The 20121-nt window shown below is 51.6% G+C and overlaps 1 long non-coding RNA gene and 1 other non-coding gene across 2 annotated transcripts; both read left to right on the top strand.

Moving 5' to 3' along the window:
* The first annotated feature begins 779 nt into the window (after window positions 1–779).
* On the top strand, window positions 780–14037 carry LOC116570593. The gene is made up of 4 exons (XR_004277482.1): window positions 780–1011; window positions 12392–12531; window positions 13345–13430; window positions 13542–14037. It is a non-coding gene; the product is annotated as an uncharacterized LOC116570593 (long non-coding RNA).
* Window positions 14038–18690: 4653 nt separating this feature from the next.
* Window positions 18691–18800, top strand: LOC116571236. Its single transcript, XR_004277800.1, has one exon. It is a non-coding gene; the product is annotated as a U6 spliceosomal RNA (small nuclear RNA).
* The last annotated feature ends 1321 nt before the right edge of the window (window positions 18801–20121 follow it).

The raw sequence follows: 20121 nt of genomic DNA on the forward strand, positions 1-20121 counted from the left end.
CCGGCCCGCCGCCGCCCGCGCCGCCCGCCGCCCCGCGCGCGCAAGGAAGCAAGAGAAACGCGTACTTGGCCTCTGCGGCTCCGGCGGCCGTCCCTCCCGGCCCGCGCGGCCGGCTCCTCTTTGGCTCGCCGGCCCCGGCAGCATAATAGACGCGCCGGAGCCGAGCAGGGCTCATGCGCTGCGCCGCGGCGCCTGGCGGGAGTCGTAGTCCGCGGCCGGGCCCGCGCCGGGGCCGCCCAGGGGAGGCCGCGGCGCGCGGACTACATGTCCCGGCCCCGCCGGCGCCGCGCCCCGCCCCGCGCGCCCCCGCCCGCTGCCCGCCCCGCCGACCCGGCCGCGAGCGGGCCCGGCCCGGGGGGCGCGCGGGGCGGGGCGGGGCGGGGACCCCCGGCGGCCGCCCCCAGCCCGGGCCCGCGCGGCCCGCCCTCCGTCCCCGCCGCCCGCCCTCCCGCGCGAGGGGGTTTGCGCTACGGGCGAATTTCCTGGGCCCGCGGGGGGCGTGGAAAAGGCAGGAGCGCGGCCCGCGCCGGCCCGCCCGCCGCCACTCCCGCCCGCGGACCCCGGAGCCCCGGGGGTGGGGGTCGGGGGCGCCCTCGAGTCCCGGCCGCGCACCGTTGGGGCGGCGCGCACCTGCGGGAACCCGTGTTTGTAAACAAACCGCGCGCCTAATTAGCCCCGCGGGGGCGCGCGCCGAGGGCGGGGGCGGGGCGTCGGCGCGCGCTCAGGGGCGGCCCCGCCCGGGGAGGAGCCGCGCTCGGCCGCGCCCCCCTGGTCTACCCACCCCCGCCCGCGCCCGCCGCCCGGCTCGCGTCCCCACTGCGCGCGGGGAGGGCGCCCAGTTCCGAGGTGGCGCGAAGGGCGCCAAGCCGCGGGAGCTGGCGAGGAGCAGGGGGTGGGCCCAGGCCTGCCCGAAGACCGCGCCCGCCAGCCTCAGTTTCCCCGTCCGCCCAGTGAGAGGCTGGAATGAGATGAGGGTCCCCCATCCTGAGATTGCAGGAGTGGGCCACAAAGGTAAAAACGAGGCGCCTTGGCCCTTCTGTATTTTGAAAGGCTCAGCTCGCGGGCACGTTTCGGATCTTGTTTTGGGTAATGTAAGGTGGAAGCTTGTTGTGTACGTTAGACCCCTATAAAAACGTCTAAAACAAAAGAAGTCTTCCCCTGTGCTGGCTGAACCTGCCAACTGGAAGGTCGAGTTTCCCTATGTGGTCTGGACCCATCCCAAGCCGCTCGGGTCACTGGGTTTGCTTTCAGGGTGAGCAGGAGTTCTGCCGCCGGAAATGCACACATCTTAATAATTCTGCAGTGAGTGCGGACTCCATGGGGCCCACTGAGCCACTCTGTGGTCCCAGGCTCACAGGGGAGGGAACTGAGCCTCTGGGAGGAGCAGCGACCTGCCCAGGGTCACAGAGTCAGTGAGTGGGAGAGAGCGGAGACGCCACAGCCCCCAGGCCTGGGAAACAGTTTGCAGGAGAGGCTGAAACGTTCCCTGGCCCTCCAGGCTGCCCCTTTGCTGGGAGCCCGGGACCCTTACACACCCCAGGAGATATTCCGGAGCAAGGTGCTGGCGAGGGCAGGACCCTCCCTTTCAAGTTTACCAAATGGGAGAAGGTGGACGAGTGGATGGTGAGAATCTGCAGGCCGGCACCTCTGATCCAGCTGTGACAGCCCAGGGTGTCAGATCCGGGGTCCTGGTCTCACTGCTCCGGGTGCCCTGATTTAGTACCCCAGGTTTACAGGCTGCTGTGCTAGTCACCCCCAAGGCTATGTTCCTTTCCTGCCATCTGGGTCTCATCCTGTAGGACATCCTAGGCACTCGCCATCAGGGTGACCCCACTTAACTCCTCAGGCCAAAGCAAAGAGCCTTTCCATCTGGTCCTGGCCTTCCAGGGTCTGGCTGGGGTCCACAGAGGGTGCCCCTGACCAGCCTTGCTGTCAAGGCCGCTGATGGAATGCCCGGGGCCCTGATGAACCTTCGTGGGCCTTCTGCGGGCCCAGGAGTGTCCCCATGAGGAATACAGAGGAACCCGGGCCCCTCCTGGGGACCTTGGCTTGGACGGAAGGACCTAGGCCCCCACCTTTCCCTTCCTTGTGCCCACTGGTCGGGCTTGCCGCTTGCGTTGTCCAGGTGACCCGGTGGGGTGGCCTTCTGTGGGGCCGGAAGTCTCTAGGAAGCAGACCCTGCAAAAGGAATGGGACAGAGACTGTCTTTGGGCATCTCAGGCCCTGGCTAACCACCTGTCAGGCCTAGTGCAGGAGCTTCTCCCTGGGGCCTCCTGAGAGGCAGGGCTGCCTCGGGAAGAAACTCGGGAAGAAACTCGGGGTGACCCTGATGCCCATCCCCCCACCAGCCCAGGCTCCTGGAGTTTCATCACCACCGAGGTTGGGCCTTGGGGACTGCTGAGGGCCCAGAATAGAGTCCCTTAATCTCCGCAAGGCTGGTTTCCTCATCCGTCAGAGGAGTACAAAAATAGGACCTAAGTCTCGCTCTGTGGGAGGCAAAAAGGTGCGTGCCAGAGGCCTGGCCTATGGCCCCTTCCTCGATCAGGGTTCCCCTCTGCACCTCCATCTCTTCCTTACAGGGTCTGTTGATCGGCTGACCCTACTCCACGGTGGCGGCCCCGTGAGGGCAGGACTCCACACTCAGGGCCTACGTGGGCTCTAGCGTGAGTGGATGAATTTCCTCTTCTGCACCCCTGTCCTTCCTCCAGCCTCCATCTGCAAATTTCAGTGCACCCCGACCTCCTGTGGCTAAGGCAGATGCCCAGCAGGAGGACTTAAAGCTTGCCCTTGGCCTTAAACCTGTGTTTGGGCCAGAACAGGGCCGGGCGCTCAAAGGCCTCCAGCCCTGGCACACAGTCTTTACCCAGCATGGCCCTGGAGCCACTGAGCCGTCTGTATTACTGCATTCACAGTTCGTACACAAGTCTCTTGGAGGTTCTGTTATTGCGAGTCCTTCCCAGGAATCTGATCAGCCCTCAGAATAACTTAGAAAAAAATTTTTTTTTAAAAGAGGAGTTTCTGTCCCTGAGAACAAAGGTGGGTTGCAGAGAGCTCGGGTGGTGAGAAGCAGAGGTTTCTAATGACACAGTCTTTTCGTGACCGCTTACTGTGTGCCAGACACGGCGTCGTGACCTTACACGCACAATTCCACTGAATCCCCAAACACTCCAAACACCCCATGTTACAGATGGAAATGGTGGCAGAGTGAGGCCGCATTCCTAGCCTGAGCCTAGTCTGAACCCAGGTGAGGGTTCGCACTTCACCCGCAAGGTGTCTTCCGGGAGCCTGTGCTTTCGTAGGAGAGATGAGGTGTGTGTTTGAGGACACGGATGCCCATGGTCACTAACTGAGGGTTCTCTTACAGAAGTGTGGGGAGCCCCCGTCGGGGGATGGAGCTTGGAGGTGAGCTTTCTCACTTCCCCGTTTTCCCTGGCCCCAAGTGGAAGATCATTTGCATAAAAGCAATAGTAATGTCCTTAAAAGCACCCAGGGCAGAGGTCTTAGGTGTGATCTGGGAGCTTAGGGGAACAGAGGGAGCAGGCTGCGGCCACAGAAGTGCCGTCACAGATGGGCGGCCAGCAGGAAGCAGCGCAGGGAGACGGGGAGGCCCCCAGAGCCTCAGTCTGCTCGTCTGTAAAATGGCATAGTATATGCCTGCCGTATAGGCTTGCTGTGAGGACACCTGTGGTAGAAGGACACACTCATGAGACAGTGTCCCCATCCGTTCATTCATCCGCTGCATTGGAACCGCGGAAGGGCGTAGCGCCCTGTGTCCCACTGCCAGGTAGGGCGGATCCAACACGGAAGAAGACAGCCAGTGGCGCTGACGCGGTCCTGGGACGCACAGAAAGGCATAAATAAGCACAAGATGCCGTGTGCCTCCCAGTGCTCAGAGCGGGGCAGAAAATTCAAGCCGGGAAAGGAGCTGGGAGCCGACTAGTACAGTCGTGGCAGCTACCTATGGGGACGAGGACCCTGAATGATTTCACTTTATTTTTCTCAATGACCATTTCTTTCTTCCACGGCAAACAGGTTTACTACGTACCAAAGCTTGAGTTTTGTTTGAAGAAACAATCGTTGTGATGTAGTGGGAGAGGGGGACAGGCCTGGGACGTGCTCCAGTCTCTGAGCCCCTGGAATCCTTGCTCAAAGTTGAGGTGCTCCTGGTGTCAGAAAGTGATGTGCCAACCTCTTGGTCTCGTGGCACATGGGAAGGTTCTCTGCACTGATATCCTGGGACATCCCGGCCTCTTTGTATTCCCTCCTCATATGCCCTGTCTCTGGGAAGGAATCCCAAGATTACAGGACCAGTGTGTTCAGAATGATTGAAGATCTACAATAAGTAATTTTTTTTAAAGATTAACAGTGGGCGTCTGGGTGATCTGCCTTTGGCTCAGGTTGTGATCCCAGAGTCCCGGGATGGAGTCCCACATGGGGCTTCCAGCTCAACCCGTCTGCTTCTCCCTCTGGCCACCCCCTTGTGCTCTCTCCCTCTCTCAAATGAATATATAAACTCTTAAAAAAAAAAAAAAAAGGCATAAAAATTTGAAATTTTGAGGAAAAACCTTAGCAGTTCTAGAAATCAGAGATAGAGACTACAGGGCAGGAAGGGATACTTGATGACTTAGACAATGTCCAAGAGAAAATTAGTTCCTAAAAGATACATCTGAGGAAATCAACCAGAATGGAGTTCAGAGGAGCAAAGATATGGAAAACTTAAAAACTGGAAATTTCGGTGAAGAAACAGGAAAATAGTGTTATGTCATCTTTCTTTCTTTCTCTCTTTCAAGATTTATTTATTTATTTGACAGAGAGAGACACAGCGAGAGGGAACACAAGCAGGGGGAGTGGGAGAGGGAGAAGCAGGCTTCCCGCTAAACAGGGAAGCCAATGCGGGGCTCCATCCCAGGATCCCGGGATCATGACCCGAGCTGGAGGCAGACGCTTAACAACTGAGTCACCCAGGTGCCCCATTTTGTCATCTTTCTAATAGGAACTCCAGACAGACCAAATTAGGAATTAAGGGAGAGAAGAAATCTTTGTACAGATAAAAGATGAAACTTCAACAAAATACATGGGAGAAATGAATCCTTGGATTCAAACACAAGGCACAAGTAGAATAAACAAGAGTGCATGCACCCCTAAACGTATCAAAGAGGAACAAAACACATCAAAGACAAAGACATCGACCAGCAAGGGGCCAAGATGAAGTCAGCAAGATGGCAGAGCACGGAACGGCCCGTAACTCCACAGAAACATCAAACACGACTGGCAAAAGATGTCAGAATAAACTTTATCTGAGCTCTGGAAACGAGCTGAAGGTTTATATTAACTGGGAAAACAATCAAGAAGAAGGCAGCTTGATCTGAGCATTTAAGGAAATTCCTGTTGAATAACTAGCGGACCATTGAGCCAATCAAACGATACTTTACCGGCCACACACAGCACAGAACGCTGGATTTACAAAATAAGCTCAGGAACATGGAGCGACAGCAGCACCAGCATCAGCAAACCTCGGGGAGGGGGGTAGAATCTGCTCTCCAGAACCACCACATTATAATATTCAAAATGTCCAGTTTTCAACAACAACAACAAAAAGTCATGAGGCAAAGAAACTAGAAAGTATGGCCTGCACACCGTGTGTGTATGGGGGGGAAGGGTGAAAAGAAACAGTTCGCAGGAAGCGAGCCAAATGTTGGACTTGTTGGGTGGAGACCTTAAATCAGCCCTGTTAATATGATCGACCGCTATGGGAAACCAAGCCCAAAGGACAAGGGAACCACAGGCACGACATTTCACCAAATAGACAACACGAGTAGATAGAAATTATTGAAAGGAACCAAACAGAAATTCTGGAGTCGAAAAGACCAGTAGCTGAAAAAAACACAGTCAAGACCGGGTGCCCTGCCGCAAACTCGAGAAGGAGAAGGAGCGATCCAAGAGCTTGAGATAAGCCTGTTGAGGTGATCCAAACCGAGGAGAAGAAAGAAAAACGAAGAGAACCTAAGAGGCCGCAGAATACTGGTCAGCGTGTTGATATATGCACCGTGGGAGTTCCAGAGCATGGGGAAGAATGGCTTTTTTAAGAATCACTAGCCAAGGGGCACCTGCTGGCTCAGTGGGTTAGAGCCTCTGCCTTCAGTCCAGGTCATGATCCGAGGGTCCTGGGATCGAGTCCCGCATCAGGCTCTCTGCTCAGCTGGGAGCCTGCTTCCTCCTCTCTCTGCCTGCCTCTCTGCCTACTTGTGATCTCTGTCAAATAAATAAATAAAATCTTGGGGCGCCTGGGTGGCTCAGTCGTTGAGTGTCGCCCTCAGCTCAGGTCACAATCCCAGGGTCCTGGGATCGAGCCCCACATCAGACTCCCTACTCACCGGGAAGTATGCTTCTCCTTCTCTCTCTCTGCCTGCCACTCCTCCTGCTTGTGTGCTTTCTATATCTTTCAAATAAACTTTAAAAAAAAATTAAATAAATAAGTAAATAAATAAAATCTTTAAAAAAAAAGTAAGAAATACTAGCCAAAAACTTCCCAGATGTGATCAACCATAACAGTTTGCATAGCCAAGAAGCACGAAAAGTGTATCCAAGGTGGGGTAAACTCAAAGAAATCTGAATGCTGTAACCAAAATGTTGAAAGGCAAAGACAGAGAGAGAATCTTGGAAGCAGCAACAGAGAAGGGAGTCCTCGTGTCTGGGGGTCCCCAGTCAGATCAAGAGCTTACCTGCCGTCGGAAACCACACCGGCCAGGGAGCAGCACGATGACATATGCCAAGTACTGAGAGAAAGCCAAAAATCCCGTCAACCGGGAATTCCGTATCCAGCAAAACTGCCATGCAAAAAACAAAAACAAAAACAAAAAAACCTGAGAAATCAAGATATTCTGAGATAAACAAAAACTGAAAAGGTTTGGGGCTAGCAAATCTGTCCTTTGAGGAGTGAGTGGACATCACAGAGTAACCTGAATCCACACAAAGACAGGGCAGGACAGGAAAGGGAGCGGCTTCAGGAGAAAGAAAAGTCAGCAGTAATATAGTTTGGCTACTAACACCTCTTTCTCCTCCTGTGTGATTTACTTATTTATTTTTAAAGATTTTATTTATTTATTTGAGAGAGAGAGAGAGAGAACATTCATGAGTGAGGAGAGGGGGAAGCAGGCTCCCCGTGGAGCAGAGAGCCCCATGCAGGACTCATCCCAGGACCCTGAGATCATGACCTGAGCCAAAGGCAGAGGCTTAACCCACTGAGCCCCAGGTGCCCTTCCACCTACGTGACTTAAAAGACACCTGCATAAAACTGTAATTACGTCCCTGGCCAAACAGTGTATAAAGGTGCGATTTGTAACAGTAACAACATGAGGGAGGTCTATAGAAACCACCTTTTTGTATGCTATTGAAAGCAATCCAAAGTACCTTTATTGCCAGTTAATATGTCGATTGTAATCTCCACGGCAACCAATAAGAAAATAACTAAAAAACATTTAATTTAGAGAGGAAAATGGTACGGTAGCAAACACCTAACACAAAAGAAGACAGTGGTGGCAGAACCGGCACAGGAAAGGCATAAGACATATAGAAAACCCACAGCAAAACAGCAGAAATGCTTCTGTATAGGTAATTATGTTAAATGTAAACGGGGTGCCTGGGTGGCATAATGGGTTGAACATCCAATTCTTGGTTTCGGCTCAGGTCGTGATCTCAGGGTCCTGAGATGGAGCAATGCGTCCGGCTCAGCACAGAATCTGCTTAGGATTTTCCCTACCTCTGACCTTCCCCCGCCCATAAATAAATAAATAAAATCTGTTTTTTAAAACAGTAAAAGATGGGGCGCCTGGGTAGCTCAGTCGGTGAAGCATCTGCCTTCAGCTCAGGTCATGATCCCGGGGTCCCGGGATGAAGCCCGGCATCGGTCTCCCTGCTTGTCAAGGGATCTGCTTCTCACCGCCAACCCCCCATCTCATGTTCTCCCTCTCACTTTCTCTTGCAAATCAATAAATAAAGTCTTAAAAAAAAAAGAGGAACCATCTCAGGTCAATCACCTGAACTCCCACTTAAAAGAACTAGAAAAGGAATAAACCAAATTCAAAGCAAGCAGAAGGAAGGAAATGATATAGACCAGAGGGGAGATGAATGAAATAAAGAACAGAAAAGCAACAGAGAGGACCAGTTAAACTGAAAGATGTTTAAAAACAACAACAACAACTCCAGGGACGCCTGGGTGGCTCAGTCAGTTGAGTGTCTGCCTTCAGCTCAGATCGTGATCGCAGGGTCCTGGGATCGAGTCCTGCATCTGTTAGGCTCCCTGCTTGGTGGGGAATCTGCTTCTCTCTCTCCCTCTCCCTGCCATGCTCCTTCTCTCCCCGTCTCTCTGTCTCTCTCTCTGTGTCTGTCTCAAATAAATAAATAAAATCTTTAAAAAAAAAAAAAGTCCACAAAACCGACCAGCGTTTAGGTAAATTGGCCCAGAAAACAAGAGAGGCGCTCATACTACCAGGTTCTTGCTTCCTTTACAGAAGTAAACGGGGCCCTAGGAGAGCCCTTGGAGCAATGGCAGGCCAACAACTCAACAATGGAGAAGAAGCGGATGGACCCTTAGGAATTCACGTGCTGCCAAAACAGAGAAGAAACACAAAACCTGAATAAACCTAAAATAGGTAAACAGACGGAACAAGTGTTCAACTTCCAACAGAGGAAACCCAGGACCAAATGGCCTCATTGGCGCGTTCTATCAAATGTTTTAAGGAAGATGGGACACCAAAGCTTCTCCGCCCCTTCCAAACATAGAGAAGGGGGAACACTTCCTGGCACACATGAGACCGTCATGACCCTCAGCCAGACCAACACCCCTTGTGGACGCAGGCACAGATCCTCCCCCAGAGACCAGCAAACAGCAGATGTAAAGGATTACACAAGGAACAGGATTTATTCCAGGAATGAAAGATGAGTTCAACATAGGAAGATCCGTGAATGTAATACCACCATAGTAAAAGGACTAGGGGAAAAAAGGAAGATCGTGTTATGGTATGAATCCTGTCCCCCTCCCAACTCATACGGTCATAAGTTGTAACCCTCCTTAACCTCAGAATGTGACTGTATTTGAAGGTTGGGTCTTTAAAGAGGTGATTAAGTTAAAATGAGGCCTTCAGGGTGGGCCCTAATCAAAGGCGACAGATGCCCTTGTAAGAAGAAAAAACGTGGACACCGACGTAGACAGAAAGGACAGTCTTTTCAGCAATGGTTCTGGGATAACAGGACAGTCATGAACAAAAGAATGCAATCGGATCCCTTCCTCACACCATACACAAACATGAACTCCAAGCTGATCAAAGACCTAAAAGTAAACAGTAAAACTATAAAACTCTTAGAAGAAAACATGGGAATAAATCTGCACGACCTTGGATTTGGCCATGAATTCTTAAATATTAAGGCAAAGCAAAAGCAACAAAAGAAAAAAATAGGTCAACTGGACTTCATCAAAATTTAAAACTTCGGTGCCTCAAAGGACACCATCAAGAAAGTGAAAAGACAACCCAAAAGAATGGGAGAAAACATTTGCAAATTATCTATTTGGTAAGAGTCCTGTATCCAAAATGTACAAAGAACTCTTATAAGTTAGCAGCCCAAAGACCAGCAACCCAAATTAAAAACAGGAGAAAGGCTTGAAGAGACCTTCATGCTTGAGACCTTGATACGGTTTGTATCTCCAAACACTGTCTAGAGACGGCCAAGAAGCACACAAAAAGAGGCTTGAACACCATTAGCCATCAAGAGTATAAAGGTCAAAGCTGCAGTCAGAGTGTCACTTCATACCCAGGGGGGTTTAGAAAAAAAAGAGGGGGAAGCTAGCATTGTTGGAAAGGATGTGGAGAAATTGGAGCCCCTTGTACATTGCTAGCGAGGATGTGAAATGGAGCAGCCCCTCTGGAAAACAGTTTGGTGGTTCCCAAAAAACATAGCGTCACCCCATGACCCAGCAGTTCTACTCTGTTATGCACCCAAGAGAACGGAAAACAGATGTTCGAAGAATTGTACACAAATGCTTAGAGAACAGCCAAAACGTGGCCCCAACCCCAGTGTCCATCAAGCGATTCATGATCCGTAAAAGGTGGTGTGTCCACACGTGGGATATGATTCGGCCACGAAAAGGAAGGACCGACACCTGTTACAACAGGAGCAGATTTAGATGATGCTGTGTGAGTCCAAGAGACCAGACAGAAGATCCGATGCTGTACGGTTCCGTCGATAAGAAATGCCCACAGGTGGTGAGTCCACAGAGATGAGTGGTTGCCGGGGCTGGGGGCAGAAGGGAGCGCGGGAGTGACTGCTTCATAGGTGCGGGGTTTCTTTGGGGGCTGATGCGTCACGTTGGACCTGGGTGACCTTTGCTCTGTGTCTGCAGGAGAGAAGGGGCCCCCACGCACCCAGCCCCGGCCCCTCCCTCAGACTGTTCACGGGGTGTGACTTTGGGCTTCTGCCTCTCAAAGCTGGTATTAACCCGGACTGACCTAACAGGAGGGAGGGGAGGGGAGGGGAGGGGGAGACTGAGGCCTCCCTGCACTCAGCGGGACGGAGAACTGGAAGGCGCCCTCAGAGAGAACAGCGGCTTAGCTAACTTACAAGCCATTAACAGGCACCAAAAAAGTGAGTTATTCTCTGTCCCATGCACGTGCACACGCCACGCTGCTTGGGGATGAGGTCAGGGAGGGTTCGGGACAGTGACCCGAGGACATCGGCCGTTGAGAGGCAGCACCAACGATCCGAGAGCGTTTGCATTTCTGTGTCGCACCCAACTGTCCCCCTTGTTGTGTGGCCTCCAACTCATTGCTAAACCCCTCTGAGCTTTGGTTTCTGCGACTGTAAAGGCGAAATGACGGGGAACTTACCTGTCAGGGTTCTGGGGGACAGTCGAGATGGTGCTTGCACAGCCAGATGAAGCAGAAGGGCTCTGGCCGCAGCCCGCGGGCGCAAGATGATGACCTGGGCTGACAGGGAGGGAGTCCTGCGAAGCGGCAGATGAAGGGCAGACCCATGGGGCTCCCCACTCTGGGCACAGGCACCCCCGTCTCCCCAGTGCCCCAGTTAGGAACTGGTGTCATACCCTCGGCTCCCACCACCTCACTCCCCACATCCAGTTGGCTGCCACCTCCTTTGGGTTCTGCTTCCTAAATATCACTCCAGTATGACCACTCCCTCCCTTTCCCTGTAAGACAACGACCTCCGGCTTCGGCAGAGCAGAGGAAGGCAACACGCCCCGGGAGGCTGTGCGGGCTCCAGGCTGGCCCGCACCTCCCACACGCTCCAGCCGATCGCATCCCGGCCCTCAGGTTCACCAAACTCCTTCCTGCTTCAGGACCTTTGCACATGCTGTTGGCTCTTCCTGCTTGGAACACTCCTGTCTTCTGCCTGGTTTTCCCTGGCTCCTGCTGCTTACCTTTCCTGTGTCCCCTCGGGCTCTCAGGGGTCTCCTCCTCGGGGAGCCTGCCTGACCATACCCCCTCTTTTTATCCCTCACACGCATCACAGGACTCACCGCCTCTGTGGTGCACAGCTCTTTGGCTCTGTGTCCCTCTCAAGGGCTGTGGTTCTGTGGCCGTATTAGTCTCCCTGTCCACACCCGGTGCTTAATGAGCTCCATAACATGGGGCACCTGGGTGACTCAGTGGGTTAAACCTCTGCTTTCGGCTCAGGTCATGATCTCAGGGTCCTGGGATCGAGCCCCGCATCGGGCTCTCTGCTCAGTGGGGAGCCTGCTTCCCCCTCTCTCTGCCTGCCTCTCTGCCTGCTCGTGATCTCTGTCAAATGAATAAATAAAATCTTAAAAAAAAAATGAGGGGCGCCTGGGTGGCTCAGTGGGTTAAGCCACTGCCTTCGGCTCAGGTCATGATCCCAGGGTCCTGGGATCGAGTCCCGCATCGGGCTCTCTGCTCCACAGGGAGCCTGCTTCCTCCTCTCTCTCTCTCTCTCTCTCTCTGCCTACTTGTAATCTCTCTCTGTCAAATAAAAAAATAAAATCTTTAAAAACAAAAATGAGCTCCATAACAACGTTTGGACTGATCTGTCGGGTACAGCTCCAGACCATGGGCTGTGATGCCAGGTGGGGCTCTGCGCAGGGCCCTTGTCAAGGGGTGAAGAGGAGACACCGGAGCGGAGGAAGTCACTGTGGCGGCCCTCGATGTGTGGCTGCTTTCGTCATGAGAGCTGCTCGTTTTATTTTATATATATATATATATATTTTATTTTTTAGATTTTTTTTTTTAAGTCATCTCTACCCTCAGGGTGGGGCTCGAACTCACAGCCCCACTGACTGAGTCGGCAGGAGCCCGTACAGTTGCTTGTTTTAGGGAGGTCTGTGGAGCTCTTTGAATCAACAATAGTTCATCCCTTCCCTACGCAGGAAAAGAAGTCTGTCTCCACCTGCCCGCTGTGCCTCTGTGTTCTCCAGGAGGGGCTGTGACGCCAAGCCGAACCTTCTTGAAAATACGGAGGAGAAGACGGTGTGACACGCTCTGGAGAAGCCGTAGGATGAAGCAGAAAGTCAGTTTGGGGGTTCGGCGAAGGTGCTGTGGGAGGGGGTGTGGGGAGGCCTGCGCGCCAGCCCACCTGCCTCTCCCTGCAGGCCCTCTGTCCCTGTTGGCACCTGGCTGCCCTCTCTGAATCCCCTTACACGCAGGAGCACAGTACCCCACGCAGATGGCCCTTTCCACAGCCCTGCGCTGGCCCGGACCCCCCCCCGGCCGCATCCGACCCCCCCACCGCCCACCCCCACCCGGAGCGTGTTCCTGACCCACCTCACACACAGATGAGAAAACGCAGGCAAAGGGGAAGTGTATGTCAGGAGTGTCGGAGCCAGGATCAGCCGACACCCATGGGCTGAACCACGAGGCTCCCCTGACTTGTCTCCATGCTCCCAAAGTTCTGCACACAACAGCTGGGGGTCCACAGAAGCGGGGGGTGCGGGGACCCTGGTCAAGATACGGGTCAGTAAGTGCAGCAGGGAGAGGGCGCCGTGCATGACCGAGGTTTCCGCGCCCCCCCACCCCTCCACCCTCCCACCCCCACCCAGAGTTTGCAGGGCTGGGACAACACTGCAGAGGGAGCTGTAGCCCCGCGAGTCACCCAGGGGCCCGGCTTCCTTGGGCCCTGCCCAGGGCCATCCAGGGGCACCGTGCCACCTGCAGCAAACGAAGATTCGAAGATTGGACTCAAAGAAGGAGGGAGACCTGCCTCTGATGTGGAGTGCTGCCTCACCCGGGGAGCCCGCGCCCCGGCCCCCCACGCTCTCTCTGGGCGCCATGAGGGTCATGTCCCATTCTTTTCTAAATAGACTCTATTTTGCAATGGTTATAGATTCACAGAAAAGCTGCAGATAACAAGGAGTTGCCCCATAGATGTTTCTCCCAGATGCCCCATCCTTAAGGCCTCATAACGCCAAGGTGCGTGGACAGCTAGAAGTTGCCCTTGGCACAGGCTGTATGTGGGTTTCTCTGAGGATCGGACTCGGAGGCCACGTGTGTTCTGTGGTTGTCTCCTCCCGTCTGTGACAGTGTGTCCACCTGTTCCTGTTCCTCGGGAGCCAGGACAGCTGGAGAAGCACTGGCGAGGTAGCTTCCAGAACCTTCTGCAGTCTGGCATTGCCCACTGTTTTCTCCTGGTGAGTCTGGGGTTATGGCTTTTGGAAAGAAGGCTCCAGAGATGAAGAGCCCTTTTCACCCCGTCCCACCCCCTCCCGGGGGCCCCTGTTGTCCTCGAGGTGTCCACGTGTCTCCTAGGCAGTCACAGCACACACCACCTTGGGGACACAGAGGCAGTGGCTGCGCTGGGAACAGGGCCCCCATGAGGAACGGCTTTCTGTCCCCTCCCATGTAGTCTCACGTGACACAACCCACCCTTTTGCTTTTCGAGCAACTTCCTTACTTTCTGGCAAAACAGCATGCGCGAAAGCTGTCACCCCAACTCTCCAGCTCATTAACTTGGTCTCTTGGTGAGTCATTATTAAGCACCTCCCGCATACCCACTGTGTCATGACACCAGGAATAAAGTCAGTGTTCATAAAATATGTGTTCATCCTTCGGTTCAGCAAAGAGCGGTTGGCCAAGCCACTGCTCTGTCTCCAGGCTCATACCCAGCTGAGGGGATTCTGGAGAACGTGGTGGGAGGAGGGTCCTGCCCTTACAGAACATTCCTTCAGGAGGAGCAAAGAGACCCAGAACCATAATCACTGCAGCACCTATGTAGTTAGAACGCTGATGGGGTCTGTGCAGAAGGAAGTCGGGGAAGTTTGGAGCCGCTCTCTGTTGATGGAGACAGTGATCTGGCTCTACAGTGGCTTTTTGGAGCAAACCACCATCACAATCCTCTTGGTGACCACATGGCATGTGACAGTGTGCAGAGATCTTTTCCAGAACCCTTCCCCATGCTGTAGGGGGTAGGGTGGGGGGTTCTAGGACAGCGGAGAGGACTTGCATACAGGTCCGTCCGAGGGACCCCGTGCGGGATGGCAGTGCTGGTGGAACAGCATCACCATAGAAACCAGCCTCATATCCCGGCGGCACTTGGTGGACCCACTCCAGTCTCCGGTACCAGAATGGGGACCCAGGGCTGGCTAGCAGTGCCACATATAAGGCAGCCTGGTGATGTACGTTGCTGCAGGAAGCTGGCCCTGGCACCCAAATGTCCACACACATGGTGAATCCAGGATTAGCACAGGATAAGATGCTCCTTCCCTGGAGATGAAATGAAGATTCCAGAGCCTCTGCCATTAGAGGAAGGAGTGCTTCCCATTTTCACCAAACTGAGGAGAATGGAGGAAAGAGAGAAAAAGGAGGAATGTATGCACTTACTTATTAATGGTTGGGGAAACTGAGTCAGAGGAGGGCTGCAGGCAGGCCTCAGGACCCCCAGGAGACACAGCTGCCTGGCTTGGTTGGCCGCTGAGTTTCTACAGATGCCAAGAGCCTAGCTCACAAATGCACAGACTGGATGTGCTGAGCTGGGGGTGTGGGCTTCCCTCTTCTGACCCTAAGCTACCGCCAGAGCCGAGCATCCCTCAAACCCTGTGGTCATTTCCTCCAGCTTGGTCCCCCTCCCGTGGTCTAGATGCTCCCCACTGGCATTTGTCGCTACTCATAGAATCTTCAGCACTGAAAGGCTGAGTGTAGGGCAGGGCACCAGAGAGTGGTTCTGCCCCTTCTGCTTACAACAGGGGGACTTAGGGTGGGGGAGTGTGATTTCAGACCCTCTGATATCCCTGGGATAAAGATCACATTTGTCCTGTTGCTTACGGTGTACCCTCAGCCCCTGGCACAGAGCTCAGTGTAAAGCGAGCTCTCGATTGATATTCGTTGAACACACGAACACAGCATAGCCTGGGTTCCCGTCTCAGGGAGAAGATTCTGAAACGCACTCAACCAACATTCCCTGGAGCAGGAAAACCTCTGATTATCAGCAGGATGTTCTGGCTTGGTCAGCTCCTTGTCATCGGGATTCCTTCTCCCAGCTGGAAAACTGGGTGGGAGAGAACCACGGGGGCACCTTGGGTCCATGAACCGGGGTCTCTGGGCCTGAATCTCAGCTTAGTACCATGTCTCTCTGCCCATGTTTCCCTCCTCTCTCGAAGGGATGTATCTCGTCTGTGGATCGAATGAGATCATGTGGCAGAAACGTTTACTTGGCAAAATAGGAAAACTCAGTGATGGCTGTTTGTACTATGGCCATCACTGGTGTTGTGGTGTCTTGCCTAGACTGTGTACTGGCCTCCTGATGGCCTTTCCTGTATTCTGTTCTTCCGTCCATGCATTCATCCAACCATCCGTCCGTGGCTGATTAACAACAACAGGCAGGCATTGGGATTTTGGTTAAGTCCTAGGGACATATCTACATGTATCTGTCTACAGCAGATTCAGGGCATACCATTTCCTAGTTCAAGATGAACCAGCAAGATTTTTGGATGGCTACTGGGGATGCTTATCAAATTTAAATGACTTCCATTTCTGGGACGATGGAGGGGAGACAGACTTCTCCATACTCTTCCAGGTAAGTACAACGAAGAACCCTGAGCATTATACATAAAACATAAGAAGACTCCAAAAAGCAGAGAGAGGAAGGCCATTGGGGATCTCAGGATCCAAAGAATGCCCTGGTGGTGAGTTCCCCAGGTTTTCCTTTGGTCTCCTATGTGGTAGTTGAAAATCCAGCAACCTGGAAATGAATAGTGGGCACAGACACAAAAGTCTGACAAAAACCTGCTGTCTTGAGCCAAAGAACCAGAAAAGGGACAGCTGAGCAAGACAAAAAACTTTTAGACAGTAGTGACGCTTCTTTAGCCCAATACCACCAAAACCATGGTGGCACCACCCTGCCCCAGCTAGCAAAAGGCCAATTAGGGAGCCAACTTCCCCCCTCACCAGGCTGTACTGGGGCACCTCACCTCCACACACTTTACTGGGGTTATATCAGAGAAGGATAATTAGGGGGCCAAGAATTTCATTCCTGCTGGCTGGGGACTCCCTCCCCTCACTGTTGCAGTGTGTGGATGCCATGTGGGGAGCAGGACCAAGGCACCCCTACCTTTTCCAGCCAGGGAAGCATCGATGGAAGCACACTGGGGAGCTGGAACTCTGACCCCTGGCACTAACAAGGGGCAGGCCCCTCAGGTGGGAGCCGGACTTGTTTCTCCACTTGGCAGCAACAGTGAAATGGTACCCTTCATCCCACCTCCCTACTGGAGCAAAGCCAGAGGAAGCCAGCTTAAACAGGTTCAAATAAGACTTAGGGCTTCATAACATAATACCCAAAATGACTAGGTTTCAATTAAAAACAAACAAACAAACAAACAACAAAACAGTGGTCATACCTAGAGCCAGGCAGATTTCAAACAGAATGGGGGGGGGGAGACAATTAGGGCGCCTGGGTGGCTCAGTTGGTTAAGCCACATCTTTTGGCTCAGTTCATGATCCCAGAGTCCTGGGATCGAGTCCCACATTGGGCTCTCAGCTCCCCAGGGAGTCTGCTTCTCTGTCTGACTTTCTCCCCTCTCGTGTTCTCTCTGTCACTCTCTCTCTCTAAAGGAAATAAAATCTTTTTTAAGAAGGACAATTAATAGATATCAACATTGAAATGACAGAAGTCGTCCAATGATGTGATGAAGATTTTAAAGCAGCCATCATAAAAAGTCTTTAGTGAATAGTTGCAAACACACTCAGAACAACTGAAAAAACAGAAAGTCTCAGCAAAGAAAGAGAAGATATAAAAAAGAAACAAATGGAAATTTCAGAACTGAAAAATACAATAAGTGAAGCTTAAAAACTCAATGGATAGGCTTGGACTCAAGAGCAGAATGTGGAGAAGAAAGAATGATGAATCGGAAGATAGCACATCCGAAATCACCCACCCTGAACAAGGGAGAGAAAGTAGACCAAAAAAATAACAGCAACAACAGGGGCGCCTGGGTGGCTCAGTGGATTAAAGCCTCTTCCTTCAGCTCAGGTCATGATCTCAGGGTCCTGGGATTGAGCCCTGCATCGGGCTCTCTGCGCGGTGGGAGGCCTGCCTCTCCCTCTCTCTCTGCCTGCCTCTCTGCCTGCTTGTGATCTCTGTCTGTCCAATAAATAAATAAAATCTTTAAAACAACAACAACAAAATAACAAAACCAAAGAGCAAAGTTTCAGGGGCTTGTGAGACTCTAATGGAAGATCTATCCTTCGTGACACTGGCTGGATTCCCAGAAGGAGAGGCCAGAGGGGCAGAGCATAAAAAGTAGTCAAAGGAAAAATGGCTGAAAACTCCCCAAATCTGGCAAAAGACACAAACCTGGCTATGGATTCCAGAAGCTGAGTGAACCTAAACAGCTTAAACTTGAAGAAACCCACACAAGATGCAGCAAGTGCCAACCAGTAAACACGAAGAGAGCATTCTTGAGAACCGGGAGAAATAAACATCCCTTATCAAAAAATAATACGTAAGGGAAAAGAAGAATGATAGCAGACTTCTCATTGGAAACTATGGAGGCCGCAAGGGAGTGGAACAACATTTTTAATGCATCGAGAGAAAAAGCTGTCAATTCCGCAAAAATATCCTTCAAGAAGGAGAAAGACTTTTCTCAGGGGAAGAAAAAGAAAGAATTTGTGACTAGCAGAACTGCTTAAGAGAAGTTCTTCGGCAAGAGGGACACGAAGCAAGGGGGGAGTTTGGAAATGTTGGGAATGATGGAAGAGCAACAAAAATTGTAAATATCTAGGCAAACAGACCATTATTTTCCTTTTAATTTAATATTTAATTTAATTTAATATGCATGATAGTTGAAAGGAAAAAAAACATTTCATTGTCTAATGAGATTTTCAGTGCATTTGGGTCTGATACATGTGACAACCATAACATAAAGGCAATGGGGCAAGGGAGGGACGTGCTGGTGAGGATCTACGATCTACTTGAAGTGGTAAAATATTGACGTGATGTAGACTGTGAAGTAAACGTAGAGATATACTTGTTAGCCCCTACAAAATCCACTAAAAAAGTGCACACACAAAACACATAGTCAAAAAACCCAATTGATAAGTTACAGCAGAACACTGAGAAATTTTCAGATAATTTCTTAAGGGCAGGAAAAGACACATGTAGGTCAAAAAAGGCAAATAGAAAAATAATAATGCAATGGTAGACCAGGATCCAGACGTGCTAATAATTACATCAAATGTAGTGCTCGTTTCAGCAGCACGTATACTAAAATGGGAATGAGATGGAGAATGGAGATTAGCATGGCCCCTGCTCAGGAGGGCATGCAAACTCATGAAATGTTCCATAGTTTTACTCAACACCCAAAAGACAGTCCAGTCAAGAAATGGGCAGGAGACACGAACAGGCATTTTTCCAGAGAAGACATACGGATGACAGACTCACAAAAAGATGCTCAACATCACTCATCGTCGGGGAACTACGAAAGCAATCCATGATGCGATACCACCTCACACCTGTCCGAATGGCCAGCACACGAGAAACAACAGGTGTCGGCGAGGATGCAGAGAAAGGGGAACCCTCTTACTGTTGGCGGGAATGCGAGCTGGCACAGCCACTCTGGAAAACAGGATGGTGGCTCCTCACAAAGTTAGAAGTAGTACTACCCTATGATCCAGCAACTACACCGCTAAATATTTAAGCAAAGGATACCAAAGTTACAGATTCAGAGGAGTCCATGCACGCACCCCAATGTTCATAGCAACATTATCAACAAGAGGCAAACTATGGAGAGCCCAAGTCTCCATGGACCGATAAACGGATAAAGAAGGTGTGGGGTGTACTTACACACACATAGGAATACTACTCGGCCATCAAAAGTAGTGAAATCTTGTCATTTGCAACGACCTGGATGGAGCTAGCGTGTTTTATGCCAAGTGAAATAAGTCAGTCAGGGGAGGACCAGTACCCTAGCGTTTCACTCGCGTAGAGAATTTAGGAAACAAAACGGATGAATATATGGAAAGGGGGAAATGAGAGAGAAACCAACAATGAGACTATTCACTACAGAAAAGAAGCTGAGGGTTGATGGAGGGCGGTGGGTGAGGCGGGGGCTGGACGGGCGGTGGGGACTAAGGGGGCCCGCGCCATGACCACTGGGTGTTGTAGGCATGTGATGAATCAATGAATTCTACTCCTGCAGTCAATATTACACTATATGTTAACGGAGTAGAATTTAAATTAAAAAACTTGAAAAGAAAAAATAAGGATAAAACAAAATGCTGTAACGTCTATCAGAAAAAACAAGTGTAAACGGCTTCCCTATAGTCAGTCATAGCGGACTTCACACTTACAAGTTTAAGAGGGCAGATGCCATGTGAAGTGTTCATTACACAACAAAGTAAAACATAAATGGCCTGAACACACCACAGAAAAAACATAAATTGTCAAAATGGACGAAAACCCATGACCCGGTAACAGGCTGTCTCCAACGAGCTTCAGATATGACAGAGGAGGGTTACAAATCAAAGGTAGAAACGGACAGACATGAGTCAAGGAATCCGGGGGATTGGATTAGTGTCATAGTAGAGTCCAGAGCAAGGAAAACTATCAGGAATAAAGAAGGACGTGACATAAGGATCCAAGTGTCCAGTCACCACGAGACTCCATGATTCT

Source organism: Mustela erminea, chromosome 12 (genome assembly GCF_009829155.1).
Source record: "Mustela erminea isolate mMusErm1 chromosome 12, mMusErm1.Pri, whole genome shotgun sequence".
NCBI lineage: Eukaryota > Metazoa > Chordata > Mammalia > Carnivora > Mustelidae > Mustela > Mustela erminea.